The sequence below is a fragment of the Watersipora subatra genome, chromosome 5, assembly GCF_963576615.1.
Source record: "Watersipora subatra chromosome 5, tzWatSuba1.1, whole genome shotgun sequence".
Lineage (NCBI taxonomy): Eukaryota > Metazoa > Bryozoa > Gymnolaemata > Cheilostomatida > Watersiporidae > Watersipora > Watersipora subatra.
Genome location: NC_088712.1, coordinates 25,165,811 through 25,181,755, shown reverse-complemented (window position 1 = coordinate 25,181,755; position 15,945 = coordinate 25,165,811). Strand labels below are relative to the sequence as shown.

The following is a 15,945-nucleotide window of genomic DNA, read 5'->3' as shown; positions in this document are numbered from 1 at the left end:
TAACTTTCAAAGTCATGAAGGCTTTTTACAGCGTTTTAATATCGGTCTGGCAGACAACACAATCGACGCAACAAGCTACGCCCATAAATTTGTGACGTAGCCTAGCTTTTTAGGAACGGAAGTTGGTGATGTTTAGTTTGATCTAGAATTATAGATATGGGTGTTTTAAAACCCATTATTCTCTAAAAACAGCCTTCAAAATAATCTCAGTCTTTTCTGCAAGGTAGAAAAGCTTTTTAACATTGCTTGTAGCTTGTTACAGAATGTTCAATAAGCCGAAGGCTTGTCAAAGTGAAGCTTGTAAAATAGGCTCAAAAAGCCTGATTTTATCATAAGCTAGCGTTGTTATTGGGTCCAGTGTAAGCGAGGTTACACCACAAAAATAATGATATGCGCTAAAGGCTTATTCACACTATATCATCATATTATGGCATTGTCATCTTGGCGTTGGTTGTCGATTATTGAACCATAAATTGATGTCATTGACGAAGCATCGCGGAAACGCCGAGAAAGTTTGCAGCCGACACACTTTCCCAATGCTTCGTCGAGCATTGATACCGCCTTTCAAATGTGAACTATTTTGGGGATGGAAATTCACGGTAGTGAATAACGTGATCTATTCATCTCCATTTATGATTGTCGCTGTGGGACTACATTTTGATTCCCACATGCTAAAACAAAGAGATTTCTTCGCAAAAAAATAAAAAGATAAATGTCATGGAGTACTTTTACTCCTTTACTCCTGATGCAAACTTGGATAGGTTTGTGATAGTGTGAACTTGGTTATCATTGACGATCGCTGAAGTATTGTGGCGCAAACACCAAAATTCTACGATGTAGTGTGAACCAGCCTTCAATAGCCACCGCCTTCCAAATGACATCGTTTCAGAGACAAAATTCTAATTAGTCTCAAAACTGTTTGTAATTCTTTTATCGAGGCAATAAATATGAACAATAGTGTAACCCTAATGACCAGCATAGTTGACTTGCTGTTTGGAAAACTTTTACTCGGGATTGTGGCAGTTATGGTTTGAACTAAATGACTGTGGAAATAATGAGTACAGTTTATATATGCTGTACTTCTGTAACTCAAAGACAACCTCCAAAGTTTGGTGTGAGGCTTATACAGGGTGGCAGCATTTTCATGAAGATTTACGGTACCGAAAGAAGATTTACCTCAGGGATTTACACAATGATCTACCAAATGAATTATTCTGATTACTTTTGAATGATTCCGATTGACATTAAGGACTTCTGCACAAATTTACTCAGAAAAATATGTTTGTACACATATGAAAAGCTGTTTGTGTCAAAGAAGCCCTATTGTCTTCATCGGCCGAAAGCTAATCATGAATACAACCAGCGTCTATTGGAAATGAATAAGGTATAATGGAAATGGTAAAATTTATTATTTCATCCATATACGGACATGGCAGTTATTTTTCTACCTATTTGGACAAATGTAGTCATTTGTAGTTAACTAATGTAGAGACACCCATTAAAATCATCAAAATTCAATAAACATACTGTACGTGGTAGGCCTATATCGATGTAAAAACAAAATACTGAGTTAATCTTAGTTACAATAGTTACCTTCAGTAACTTTTGTGTATTTAGTGATTAATGTCTGCAATATTTATTTTTTCTCTGCAATAAAATGTAACATTATAATGTACCATGTACAGTGGCAACAGTACATACCGTACAGAGTTCTTATATTCAAGACAGACTTATAACATAGATGTTGAATTTAACTTAAATCAGATCAGCTTACTAAACACATACCCAAAGCTAAGTTTTAATATGAATTTTACTAAACTTTAACTTTGTCGTCAGCAAAAACTATATCTCCTAACTTTATACCCAGTTTCATTTCCACTATAACTTATGACAAATAATGCAGAAATGAGGGAGAGAGCTGACGAATAGCATTCTATATCTTGCAATACCATAATAACATTTACTATATGATTTTGTACTTCAGAATCAACTAGTAAGAACTGCTAGCTGAATTTTAATGTTTTGGTATTGAAATTCATGCAACACCAAAACTCTCTTCAACAAAAAAGTAAATTATTAGCATAATTACAAAAAAAGTTACACAAAAAAACATAAAATTAAAGGAAAGAAGGGAATTGCTAAGATGGTGCTAAAACAGATGAAAGTAATGACATGATACATAATTAACTCACACTGTCAATATTTGCTGCCTTATGTTATGATTCTCAAAATCCTCGACTGGGTGGAACTGATCAGCCACAGTAAAATGAGCCGTATAAAGATATGCAGACGAACATATCAGTTCATCACCTAAAATAGGAGGACTGTGATATTTACAGTGACCGTAAAGCATAAATACGTTAGACCAATAAATGCAAAATATGGAAAAAACGGAACATATAAGATTGCAGTAATTTGGTATCTTCATGGTACATGTGCATTGATACATGACCTAGTAACTCTTTATTATAAAAACTATGGGCCGGCCATTAGGTACACTGCTTATTACAAGCGTTTGTTAAAACCAATCAAAATTAATTACTAGGTGCATAATTTATGTTTTCACAATTAGAAACATATACAAATATTGCCACTTTAATTATGAGCTAACACTCACTGAGTAGTTAAACCATAACTGGCACCATCCTGAGTAGAGGTCTGTCAAACAGCAAATCAACTATGCTGATCACTCTGCTCACACTATTTTTCATATTTTTTGCCTCAATAAGAACCATTCCAAACAGTTTAGAGACTAATTTGTATTTTGTCCCACAAACGATTTCATTTAGAACGGGTTGCTATTAATGGCTATAGTTCATTTAGTGGCGTAACCTAGCATACAATTGACCTGTTTTCAATGTTAGCTTATGATAAAATCGCAGTTTTTTCTTTTATCTTTTCTTGTCATCCAACCCATAAAACATCCTGTAACAAGCTACAAGCAATGTTAAATATCTTATCTACCTTTTAGGAAAGACTGAGATTATAATACAGGCTGAAATTAGAAAAGAATGGGTTACAAGACACCCATTTCGATAGAGTCGTTTAATCGCATTCTCTTATCTGCCGTGTCATGGGTCAACCGCCTTTCAAATAGTCCTGGAACACAATTATATCTTGGTAAAGTTTCTATCGACTGCATTACCTGTGTCTTATGTGATTTGCTGCTTATGCAACCTACAGTTATACAACTGCGCTAAGCTGTATCAAAGTTTGGCGTAAAATCTTGTTCCGTTCAACTCCCTACAACCCAGCAAACAAACTGCTAAACTTTAATCTCGAAAGTAGGTTTTGTTGATACAACGCGGCAAAAACAACTGACCAATGGCTGGGACAAAAAAACATCATGTCTGACATCATAAAGAGAAAATATCGAATACGAGGGACATGGTAACCCAGGAGCGCACTGTCTTTATATGTATTATAGTTAAGTAACCTTCGTCTATCACCTAACCGTATAAGAAAAGCACATTTTAAGATAAAGTTTTTATAATAAAGTATCAGTAATTGTCTACCCTTTGCGATTGTCTTTGATATTTGGGGTAATCCGACTGCCAAGACTTTCAAAAGCTGAAATCAACAAAAACTTCAGAGCAGTTAAACAACTCGTAAGAAGAAGGTGCATGAAATGACATCACTAGTTGCTATTGTAACTATAGTTGAAATTTGGTAATGTGTTAAAAATGAAGGGTTACACGGCTCTATTCTGTATGTCTCTTTGGAACTATAGACACCAAAAACACGCTAATTCTTGATCTGAATGTATTAATGTTAATATTAAAATATCCATGTAAGTCAGATTACCTCAAACACCAAAATCAATCATAAATACTGATGCTCTTTGATCAAATCTATCAATACTTTGTTCCAGTTCATCTTTAAGGAGGAGAAAAGCAAATGATTGCTACTATTTCTTGGTTATTCGGTTGAATGAAATGGCAAGCTATTTGGCTACTATTGACCAGAAGTCCTTGAGCTTAATTATATCGTGGTAGCAAGATAGTGATAGCAGTAGAAAATCACAACCATCTGAAATAGAGTTACCATCAATCAAATATCTAGCTTTACAATCATTTAGCTTCCAGCAAACCCTGACATGCTGAGTCCTCATGTCATTTGCTAACTAAATTGGTGTCAGCATCACCAGAAGACATGCAGTGTAGCCAGCCATCTATTAGGTTAGAAAGCGTATTCATTTGTATTTATTCATACCCATCCACTTTAACTCTAGGTGGACTGTTAGTTTGAGTTTTGGTAAATCTTTTTTAGCACTTCTGTCCAACTCTGTCTTCAACTCTTTGAATCCGCTTACAACTGCACTTTAAACATATAAAAATCTTAATAGAGGAACTGATAGAAAGTGACAAATAAATCCTATGAGTTTTGTCGATAACTAAGGGTCGTTGTATACAGTAATATCTGTAAATAGAAGTGCCCCGACATATGAGGAAATGGAAATGCGATAAGGATTTTGAACAAGTTTCTTCTTGGAGATGCAGGAAAATTTTCACATACAAGCATACAACCCATTTGTCGACGACCACTATATGGCCAATTATGTGAGACCAAATGCGAGCACAGCATCACTCGGTCTATCTTCTCTAATCATTTTGAAAGAGTTGTTCAAATGTTTGCTGAAGGTCATAGCAAACGTGAAGCTAAAAGCGCCAAACAGAAATGAGCTAACAAAAAGCTAAAATGACAGTAAGTTTAGTAAATAATTAAAACTCTGCTTTGTAAGTGTATTTAAAAAGCTAATAATTTAAGTTAAATTCAGTTTCTCTTACGTAGTGTCACAAATGTTTTGGGTACCGAAAAAGTCTGAGAGACTTAAATGCGTTGCTATCAAGTCTCTCAGGCCGCCATTAGCCAGTATATTAGCCATCTATTGTGTAAGCACCGTAGCAAAAATGTTTTTCAATTTGCTCAAAAGAACATTGGTCAGGTATAATAGCAGTGGCTCAAAACCTGGTCAGTTTCTGGGTTGTTTTGTAGAGGTGGAGCTTAATCCGAAAATACAAATGTTTTGTCAGCACTAAGCGACGAGGTTTTAAGCAAGTGCCAATGTTTAGTTGGTTAGAAATTGAGTCTGTAATATTTTTTTTTGTAACAAAATAAAGCATAAACATCTTTTTAGGCAAATCTTTAATTAAAAATAGGAGATCTTTCATCAAACTAGCATAACGTAGTCACATAGCTGTTTATCGTAGTTTTGTTGTGTTAAGACGAAATAGTAACAAGCCCACGAAACGGAGAAAATCTTCTCAAAAACACGTAATTAATTATTCTGCGTTCGTTTATACAGTGTATATGAAAGATATCTTACATACGTTGTAATATGATTGCACTTTTATGTATTTAACGCGGTATTACATAAGTTGTTGAATATTTGTGATTAGTTTCTAGCCAAATAAAATGCACATTGAAACAATTGTTTACTTTGCTACCATTCTGAGAGCTAAAGAAGATTCTTTTTCATTTAAGTTTAAATATTTATGTTAGCGTATCGTGAGACAAAGATTTTGAAAAGACAACAGAAGACATTAGTCTATTTTATCTTTACTGCAAACACCGACTTCTCCAACAACTAACTTTATTTAGATTTTGAACATTATATTCAGTATTTAAGTATAGCAATGTGTGACCAAAACTTTTTTCTTCATTTGTTGGGCCAAAAATATTTTCTTGTTGTTGGCATGATGATGTATTTTCTTGTTCCAATATAAATAATGCATGTGGCAATTGTGCATCATTGTAAGCAGCTTTCCCGTTACCTCCACAAGCACAATGTAGCCAACTCTGGAAAATCAGAGGGCAGCACACAAAACCTTTAGCATGATGTATATCTATTGGCATTGCTGACGTTATACAGCATACATTGTTTGAAATGTCGATGCGCAATGACAAAATGTCTGGTGGTGGACCACCGGAACAATCATAGGAAGTAGGTTGTTTCAGTTATTGTACGAATCTATCATGATAAATTGTTAAGTTTATACTAATTTTACTTTACTTGATATAAAAAGAAAATATTGCACATAACTTAATTACTACCACATCAGCACCAAAGCCATAAAAAGGCCTTTAACAAGCACAAATGAGAACAGAATAACACAGTAGAAAAGGGCAAGATACACTACATGTAGATATGTGAAAATAAGTGAATATAAATCTGGATTATTTAAAAAAATCAGTGTTGAAAGTCCTGAATGTTGTATGAATGCAGGTATGTTTAAATTTGATCAATATATTCACTCAAAATTGAGCGCAGTACCTAGATGAAACAGTTCAAGTTTTTGCATATAAAGGTATTCCTATCTAGAACAAGTTTGTTCTCTATTGCTGCAGATGAACTGGCAACGAGGTGGAGGGCACGCCAGATGCCCTCTGGCGTGCCCTCCCTTCAGTGCCAGTTCACCCACAGCTATAGGGAACAAACTTGTTCTATGCCTGTTTAAATATTGCGTGTATTACAATGCCTCAGGACTCAGGAAGAAATTTTTTCTGTCATTTCCTACTCCCTGCAAACTCCTCTTGGAGATCCTTGATCTAAAATGAAAAACAATTATAGCATGTGTATTTACATCTCCTTGAACTTGTAAAGTACTGTGAATGCAATATTCAAGTGGCATTGTTTTGAGACGATTTTTGACTTTGACAGGAATATTATTTATCATTTAATGAAGTAGATTGGAAATTTACATTGGACATTGTGATTAGCTGAAAGTTAATTTGGCGATCTCAAAGAACCGGCAAATCTGCTTTTGCTAGTTCCCGTCTTTATTACTGTTTTTACTATAGTTTTATTTAACAATTATTTCCTGGCTTCATATATCTCCTCCGATCCTACACTGCTCAACCGACTTAGCCCATAGAGTTGACTTGTAGAAGACAACAACGACATTAGTCCAAGTACTCAGTCTACGAATCGGATGGTGTTGTGTCACCTTGTTATCAACTTCTCAAAGAGTTGACAACAACTCCAGAGATGCTCCCAAATCCTGATTAGAGATTTTCAAATCACATCAAATAACCAATCATGAGATTAGCATCAAAGCACCATGAAAATGGATTACCCAGCTTGTAAATTAAATCAAATTAAAACCATCAATTATATAGTGAATGATGGTTTTAATTTCACTTTATTTCAAAACTGAGTCGTCACCCTCTAAGTTATTTGATTTGAAGCAAAACGCATGCCAGCGATTTGATATGCTTAACAAATCTTGAATCAGAGATTTGGGAGCATCGCTACACAACTCTCTCCAAATCAGACACTGAGCACTTGCACTAAAGTGACACGAAAGCATCATGCAACAGGGTTCTAATTTTAAAACTGAGTTACTGAATATTACCACTCACCGGACTGTTAGGCATGAAAGTAACATCAGGTGTCTCAGTTACATCTAAAATGCTGTTGTTTGTGGCGTTGTCGTTTCTATGGAAGCTCGCATAGCCTTTGCTCTTACTCCTACCCGTCCTGAGCAAGCACTGCGTTTTCTCCTTATCTTGAGCTATAAATCAGAATGCTCGAGGCATTGAACGTTTGGCTGGGTGTGAACAGGCAACTTAACAAATATTGCAGTTGGCAGCAAATAATTTATTTCTAAAACCTAATCCTGCCTACACAAAGAGTTCTTCTACATTATCCTACTATAACTTCATGTTTTTCTAGCTGCTAATCTAGGGTTATAAAGGGCTTGAAGATCCGCCTATCAATGAAATTTCACATTTAACCATAATTAATATTGCACCATTTGCCTAAAATTTTATTGCTGGTTATGTGAGTGAGTACCTTTGTGTTCATATCAGATGTATTGTCTTGAGGATGCGGTCTCTTTGTTGGATTCTGTGACTGAAAATATAAACAATATGTAAATTACGTATATCTACACCATGTGACAACATATATGAATTTGTGCACATGTATAGCATATTTATATGGCGCCTTACAGTGCCTCGCGTTGCGTGTTCGCAACTAGAGTTGTACCACTCAAGTTGCTGTGTTGGACAACTCGGCCTGGGTTTTTGATAAACTCGAGTTGTGTTACGCAAAACTAACACATGTTCATAAAGAAAGCAAAGTGAGTAATTGGGGTGTCTCATTTACAGAACATTTACAGAAATTTAATAATAAGAATTTAAATATATATACACATTTAAATTATATATATTGGCAATATTTGCGCATATTTGTTTCTATAAATATAATGAGACAAAAACAATTGTAGAATGTAAAAAGCAAACTAAAAAACAATTTATGTGGGAGCTGGGCAACTTCTTTTTCAAATGAAAAAAAGAGTTATTTTTCTAGAGCCTGACAAGAAACTTTATGAACACCAAAAATAAACAAACATAGAAATTATGTCAACGACGTTTACTGATGCACCAAAAACATTGCATATAAGAATATACCGTAGCTGGAGAAAATGAATTGATGAGATGTTCTCAAGCAGAGTCGTTGTTGAAGGAACTCGGCTTGGGTTTTGATGAACTCGAGTTGTGCAACTCGAGTTGTGAGTACAACTCGAGTTGTGAACGCTCAACATGAGGCACTGTAAGGCGCCATAATATTTATATTTGTTGGCACAATCTAACCAAATTCAAGTACAAAAAGTGTCCAAACAAAGGCGTTGTTGCCAGGGCTCTAAAATAAGTTTTCATTTCATCTTGCTTTTAATGATTGTTTTTGCAAACTTTATGTGTGAAATATTAAATGTAAAATAAAATACTACGTCCAAGTTTAAGCAAAGGTGTGAACTGCGATATAATACTATCTGGCGTATGTGTGAGGCCTCGGGATGAGAAATTATCAAGAAAAATGAGACAGATTGCCGTAAACTCCACTGGCTATTGGGTTAAGGATATGGTATCTGAGCATTCCAATCAAGTCCTTGTTTCTTTGCAATTCTACTGAATTTCTATGAGAGTGTAGATGAATTAAAATAAGAGAAAGTGTTTTTGAAATTTGATGTACCATGAGACCGAAAGCAAAGTATCGAATACAGCTTAGACATGTCCAACCCTCATAGTAGTGTAGGTTTAGATTTACTGCATTCTCTGATTTCAGGTCTACAAGAACATAAATGTGCATGCGTGCTTTTGTTACAGGATAGCTATTTCAGAAATAAGACAAATTAAAATCCGCAAAAGTAATAAATATTATTTATCATTTCTATGTAAAATCCATACCATCCTATCTGTGCATTTGCAAATACATGACATGATAGCCCTGTCTAAATATGTTGGACATACAATGACCGAGTCTTGCTGTCCAGAAATATCCCTTATAATAGCCTGAGTAAAATATTATTGGTGTACCGGTAACTTACCCTCCGCTGTTCTTTGTACTTTTCCTTCTGGGTTTGATGTCTTTCAAGGCCGTACATGCAGCCATAATCTTTTTCTTCGCCATACATACATAAAGAGCCTTGACTGTCATGAATGACCTTATTTCCTTTCCAAATGGCTTCACCTTGCTAAATTAGAGCAGATAAAATTTTAAAATTAAGAAACATAGTACAGAATATTTAGATTCATTGGCTGAAGACGTTGTAGGTTTTTAGCCTTACTTGATTGCTAACACTCAATTGAGAACTAAATGTTGCATGTATATGATGCTTTATACATTTATTGCTTGCTTGAATGTAGTTATTAATATACAATGATCTTAAATGTAATTTCAATTGCATGCCAATGCTTGTACATTGAAGCCCATGTATATCTTCGAATCAAGGTTGCACTCTAAGCTTGATTGTAATCCACTGCATGTCTGTATATACATGAATATCCACTTCGTTAAATTAAGCTTAAGAGTTGAGTGTCCATAGAGAGTAATCCTTTATTGCTGAGAGGTAGATGGTGTGTATCCAGTGTGAGTTGCTAGTGAACTGATGAAAATTGTGTCATCTCTGCTTCAAGTAGGGCCTGTGATGCCATAGATCACATGGTCCAAAAACAATCTAAAAAAGGCCTCATAAAACTGCTGCATAAAAACATATAAGCTACTATTGACATGTAATTCTACTGCACAACAACCGAGCATAGGCCTACATTTTACAATCAAGGTTACACTTCACATTCAGGGTTACACTAAAATATCTGAGGTATAAAATGTTCATTTTCAACACAAGATCACAAATTAGGCAGTGGAGAAAAAGTGCTTTAAGGATATGAGAGTACCTTCAAAAAGTCTTTCATGCTTGTTTAATATGCCGTCCTCATGGTATGTGTAAAACTTGTTGCCATATTCGATTTCATGGGCTTTGATGGCTTGCTCAGCCTCTTCTAATGACGAGGGAAGAACGAGTGGCATAATGCTTAAATGCACTGCAAAAAGTATATTTGGTAGGCCCTCAGGCTCCTCGTAGAAGTTGACTGTCGTCAGCAATCATGTTATTCAGCTATCGAGCCTTCAATAACCTACCGACATGATTGCCGACTACAGGCACGGGAGGCCTGTAGGTAGGCCTATATAGAAGGTGAAATTACAAATACAAAAAGTCAGTTATTAATAAACGGTGACCCACAGAGGTCTTCTTTTAAGGTTGAAGCAATATGAATATCTCGTGCATTTCAATTAATTTTTTAAGACAAATTGCAAGCAGTAACCGACTCTGATTACTGAGGACTACTGATCACAGGCAGACTCTCTAGTCTGAAAATATAACTGCCCTGCATTGCAGGAAACTACAAAAAATTGCTTTACCTTGCCTTCTCTCCTACACTTCTTGTGAACCAATCAGATGAGATACAGCCTAGGCCTGGCAGTGCTACTGACAACGCACCATTGTAGTAACAACTTCAAATAAAACTTGAAATACACAATTAAATGGTTGTTACTTAGGTAGCTACACACTGTCGTTGTTTCAAAAGTTGCTACAGTTGAGATTTAGTAGTAATACAAAGTTAGTTGTTAAAAAAGTGTGTGCTTGCGGCAAATACAGTAAAGATAAGAAACTGATGTTTTCTGTTGTCTTCATTTTTACAATCAATGCCTAACGAGATGCTTATATTAATATTTACAGTGACATCAAATAGAATCATTTTAGGCTCTCAGATTGGTAACAAAGTGGACAATCGTTTTAATGAGCACTTTATTTGTTCAGAACATTATCATAACTTTTCATCATTTCATGTAATACCGCTTTACAAAGGTGTATTCATATTAAAAGAATATAAAACTCTTTTTTAAATATAAACATATACAGAATAATTAAAGGTATTTTAAGAATATTTTTTCCGTTTCGTGAGCATGTTACCATTTATTCTTAACAAGAAAAAACTACAATAAACAGCTATGTAAATATTATATGTTATTTTGCTAAAGTAACTCATATTTGTAATTACAACTTTGCTTGAAAAAGATGCGTATGTGATATTTCGTTAAACAAAAAAGATAACTACTCGATTTCACAACAACTAAACGTTTGCAGTGGCTTAAAACGATCAGCTGTGGCTCGGTACGGCTAACTTTGAAGCTTTTGTATTTCTGGATTAAGCTCAACCCCTACAAAACGAGCCAGAAACTCACCAGGTTTTGAGCCACTGCCATTATACCTGACCGATATCTTTACCTTGATATTATGAGAGGCTAGACCGTGTACTGCTCACCTTACCGCGTTTTTCATTACGTGAAGTTCAGAAAATATCCAAGGCTGAACCATACTTCCCTTGATTTTTTTACAACGCCTCCTCTATTCAAAAAGTACTCTGCATTGAACTTAAAACCCCTGGAATGGCAAGAGGTCATTTGCGAGTACGAAATCCGGCGACGCCATTATCAGTTAATGTTCAAGTTAATTTCATTGTGTTATATGTGAGAAAGAAATCTAATTTCAGATTTAACAGCTATGGAAGGTCAGGAATACACCGCTCAATCAAAGGAACAGACTACTGAGATTACTACTAATAATTTATGTACGAAAGATAAGGGTGTAGGTGCACAGTGCTATTGCTATTCCATGACCTGCAAAAACTGCAAGAATGGACTTTTAAAGGAAAATGAATGACATTTCACAAGTGAGTCACTTCTACTACTAGTTCTATATCTATTGCTCAAGTCTATGACTACTAACAGTTGTGCTACTACTAGTTAGTACTGCCACTAGTTAGTTCTACTAAACTAGTCACTGGGTGAGTGAGAGTCGATCAGTGTCACTACTGAGTGTACGAGTTTGACTGTATTTTGTCGGTGATTAGATAACTTTATAAGCTAGTGAGTGAAATTTTCTTCCTTCAGAACGAAGGTTTTTTATTATTTCAATTTTAAATTTTTGTTATTTTAATATTTTGGAACTACAACCCAATAGGTTATTTCTAAATATTTATATTTGAAGGAAGTGTTTGTCGTGCTTATAATATTATTTATTGTTGTACCTGGATCTAGCTAGCAGTAAGGAGATAAGAGTAATAATACTATTGTTATTACTACTGTTGCTAACTAACTACTACAGTTTCATTTTAATTTTTAGATTTCCAAACAAAGCAACTGAGAACTCTCGTTATTTACAATGGTATCTTAACCGCAGAAGAGTGAATTAGCCTGATCATTGAGCACTTATCTGCAACGAACATTTCAATGATCCATGTTTTGACAGCAGGTTAAAACGCTCGACTGAAGTCATTTAAAGGTAATATTTTTCAATGTTGAATGATACTTTTCAATGATCAAATTTAAAACCATATTGTCAAGCACAATGCTGCAAGGTTGCCCAACTTAAAGTAGCTATATCTAAAAAAATTTTTAGAAATTTCAAACAGCACCCAAAACAGTGACAGCTGCCACAGCAGGTGCCTATGAATATGTCTGCAGCTTAGCAGTTGTGTGATCTGTTCTCTGTGATTCTTCATCTTCGTTTCTGGGATTTAATGTCCAACGCATAAATTATGCTGTCCTTTTTATTGTGTATTAACTGTGTAAATGTTTTTTTCTTTTCCTAGTTGTTGTAATAAAACTACATAATACTCCTGCAAATCATAAATTCCAAATTGATAGCAATAACTTGCAATTTAGAACACAAAACATCTTTTTGGAACAAAAAAAATCAAAAGAAATTGATTTAAATGAAAAAAATCAAATAAAACAATAGAAATCGATTTTTTTGATTTAAAAAAGATCATCAATTTTTAAAAACTCTGCCTACAACCAATGATATACAGCCCCAAAGGATAGCCGACGGCGCTCATATGGGCGGGGTTTAATTATGAAGCTCTGTTGGGATTAACCCGAACACGGCACCGGAACAAACAAATTTGGGCTGTATATCATTGCTACAACACAACATGGTAAGACATGGTGAATCTTTTCATATCAAATAACGGTAATGTGAATTTTGTTGCAAGTCAACCTTTAAGCTACATGCCTAAGATGGGTGTGAATGACATCCAGTTAAAATTGTCACACTTTTATTTTACATAGCGATATGGTAGCATTTTGAGCTGTTTTATTTTCGTTTATTTTATTAGTTGTATTGTTGTTTATTAAGGGTACTATGTTTATGTGAATAAGACATTCATTTTTGTTGATTTTATGTAATTGTTATAATTGATGCTTTTGTTTAGGGGGTTGGAATAATAATCCTACTGTTACTCAGCCTAAGGCTACCTTCGCAAACTTATCAGCAAATGTGGTGCAGAATCAGATGCTAGTAGGACAGGTAATTTTACTGCTCAAAACGAGATTCTCATCATACAGGCTACTCCAGAAGTTGATCAGTTTGTGGAACTCAATGATTTCAGATGTCCAATTTCTGTTATAGGTAACAGTATAGTCTATATAGCTGGCCACATTGTGCAAAAGCTAACTAAAGTGCTGCCGTGACATTGGCCGTCAGTTGCTGGTTACCACTAAGTCAAGTATCCAGCACCGACATCTCTATACTCTACTCAAGCTACAAAACAATGGAGAATTGTTGCGTCCATCAGACGATGTCATCAGGATCCTGCTAGTTGCATATCAATACTTTCGTATTCATACAAAGCCAGATCCACTCCATTGTGTGGTGTATTTTATCAGTAGTGTAAGATCTAGTCATGTGTTATGCCTTGGGAAACACCTTACGGATACGGCAGATGGCATATCCACTCACTGCATTGATGAAAAACCTTATTCAGTCGTTTTGTGATCTTCGACAGCATCATTATGCTAAAATCCTACACTCAAACTGCAAGGTGCATCTTTGTGGCATACAATGCTAATGTAGTACTTTTTAAAGGCCAGTAACAATATAATCACTGTAATATTCATCTGCAGCTGTTGTTGTGCTGTTATTCATAATCTAATTTAGTTCTAAGAAACTGATGAACTTTGGCTCAATATCCACTTCTATACAAATCTCCTTTTACACAGTTTTTGTAACGTGTATGTATAAGTTTAACCATCTGATTACACTAATTCCTGCATTTCCTTGTTTGCATTATTTTGATTATCCTCTATTACAACTGTTTTTAATTTCTGTTTAGTTGTTGCAGTAGTTCATTCCATCTTTTACAGATTATACATGTACATATTATATTATTGCTGTTTATTATTATTGTATACATTATACATGTATTATACATATCATACATTCATAAGCCTTTATCACTTAAATCTTGAAAACAGTTTCTGTTTTGGCAGCATACCTATGTGTTGTTTTTATCGAAATAATTCATGTGTTAAGTCTTTCAATATGCATTTATGCTTATGTAATACAAATTTTAATATAATGGAACAGTTGTTATTTGCCTGAATATTGTGATGGAAACGTATGTTGTCATCTCCTTTTCTTTTATGTCATTTGGAGTTGTATTCTCTTTTTCCTTTATGTAACCACGCCCCTAAAGGAGGCTGGCCTTTGCCACCTTATTTACATATTCGGTTGTATTTAAGGCAGAGCCTCGGCTCATTTAGATCGTTCAATACATGCTTTGCATTTGGACCCACACTCTTCTGTTACTTTGCGCAATAACAGAATCACACTGAGCACTTACTTTACTCCAAGACTCAGTCTACGGACTGTGCTTTGGGAGTAGAGCCACAGAAACACTGTCGACCCCGTCGACCTCAGGTCGACCTTGTCGAACGAGTATAATATCACTCAGGGAGCAATTCCTGGTGTAAGGTGGTTGATGTAGACCGGTGGTGTAAGTCGACCTAGTCGCCTCCGCGTGTTGGTCACGGGCAACCCTTACACAGCCCCTGTGGAGAGTGAATGCAGACCGGTAGAGTAAGCCGACCCAGGTCGCCTCTACGTGTTGGTCGCAGGATCCAACACAATATATCATTTGCTGGGTTTATGCATTTTTAATACAACAGTTTGTATGAGTAACATGGTCCACGAAAATCTATTATACATCTACTTATCATTTGATATATCTCACTCCATATGTTATAAATAGGTTTTTTTCTATCAGGGCACTCTAAACGTTGTGTAGGGGTAGCTTTCATTAACACCCAGCTGGAAAATAACTATTCAACATGTACATTTCTGTCATTTTTCACCGTTCGTTTACGAACGGAACTAGCATTCGATTAGCTCTCCAATATGGCGCACGCGTTATGTATTATTATCAACGTAAAAGTCACGTGATGGCCATTCCAGGGGTTTTAAGTTCAATGGTACTCTGTTTGAACAGCGAAATTTATTAAATTGTAGTTGTCTGCTCTTTTCAGGTTTCAACGTTTCAAACGCCGCATCTGTTTCCGCTTGACAGATTTTATAACGTCCGTATCTGTTACTAAGCGCCATCGAAACATAGTTTGCCGGAAATTGCGAAGGCGCAGTACAATGCGCGCGCAAAAGGGAGCGGCACACTGGTAACCTCCTCGTTCACAGACAGTATCGTAATCATCGTAATTATATCTCAGTTTGGAGAATTTTATAGTGAGTATCATGTTTCATTGTGTGCTAGGCTGATGAATTTAATTGTATGCAGTTAATGGAGCTTGTTTACTCAGTAAAA

General features: G+C 35.4%; 2 long non-coding RNA genes across 3 annotated transcripts in view; one reads left to right on the top strand and one right to left on the bottom strand.

Annotated features, from left to right (window-relative positions):
- Positions 1-15,945, top strand: part of LOC137396171 (uncharacterized) — a 419,486-nt gene that overhangs the window by 93,952 nt on the left and 309,589 nt on the right. The gene's annotated exons all lie outside the window — the stretch shown is intronic.
- LOC137396824 (uncharacterized) overlaps positions 1-15,945 on the bottom strand; it is an 87,959-nt gene that overhangs the window by 869 nt on the left and 71,145 nt on the right. The gene's annotated exons all lie outside the window — the stretch shown is intronic.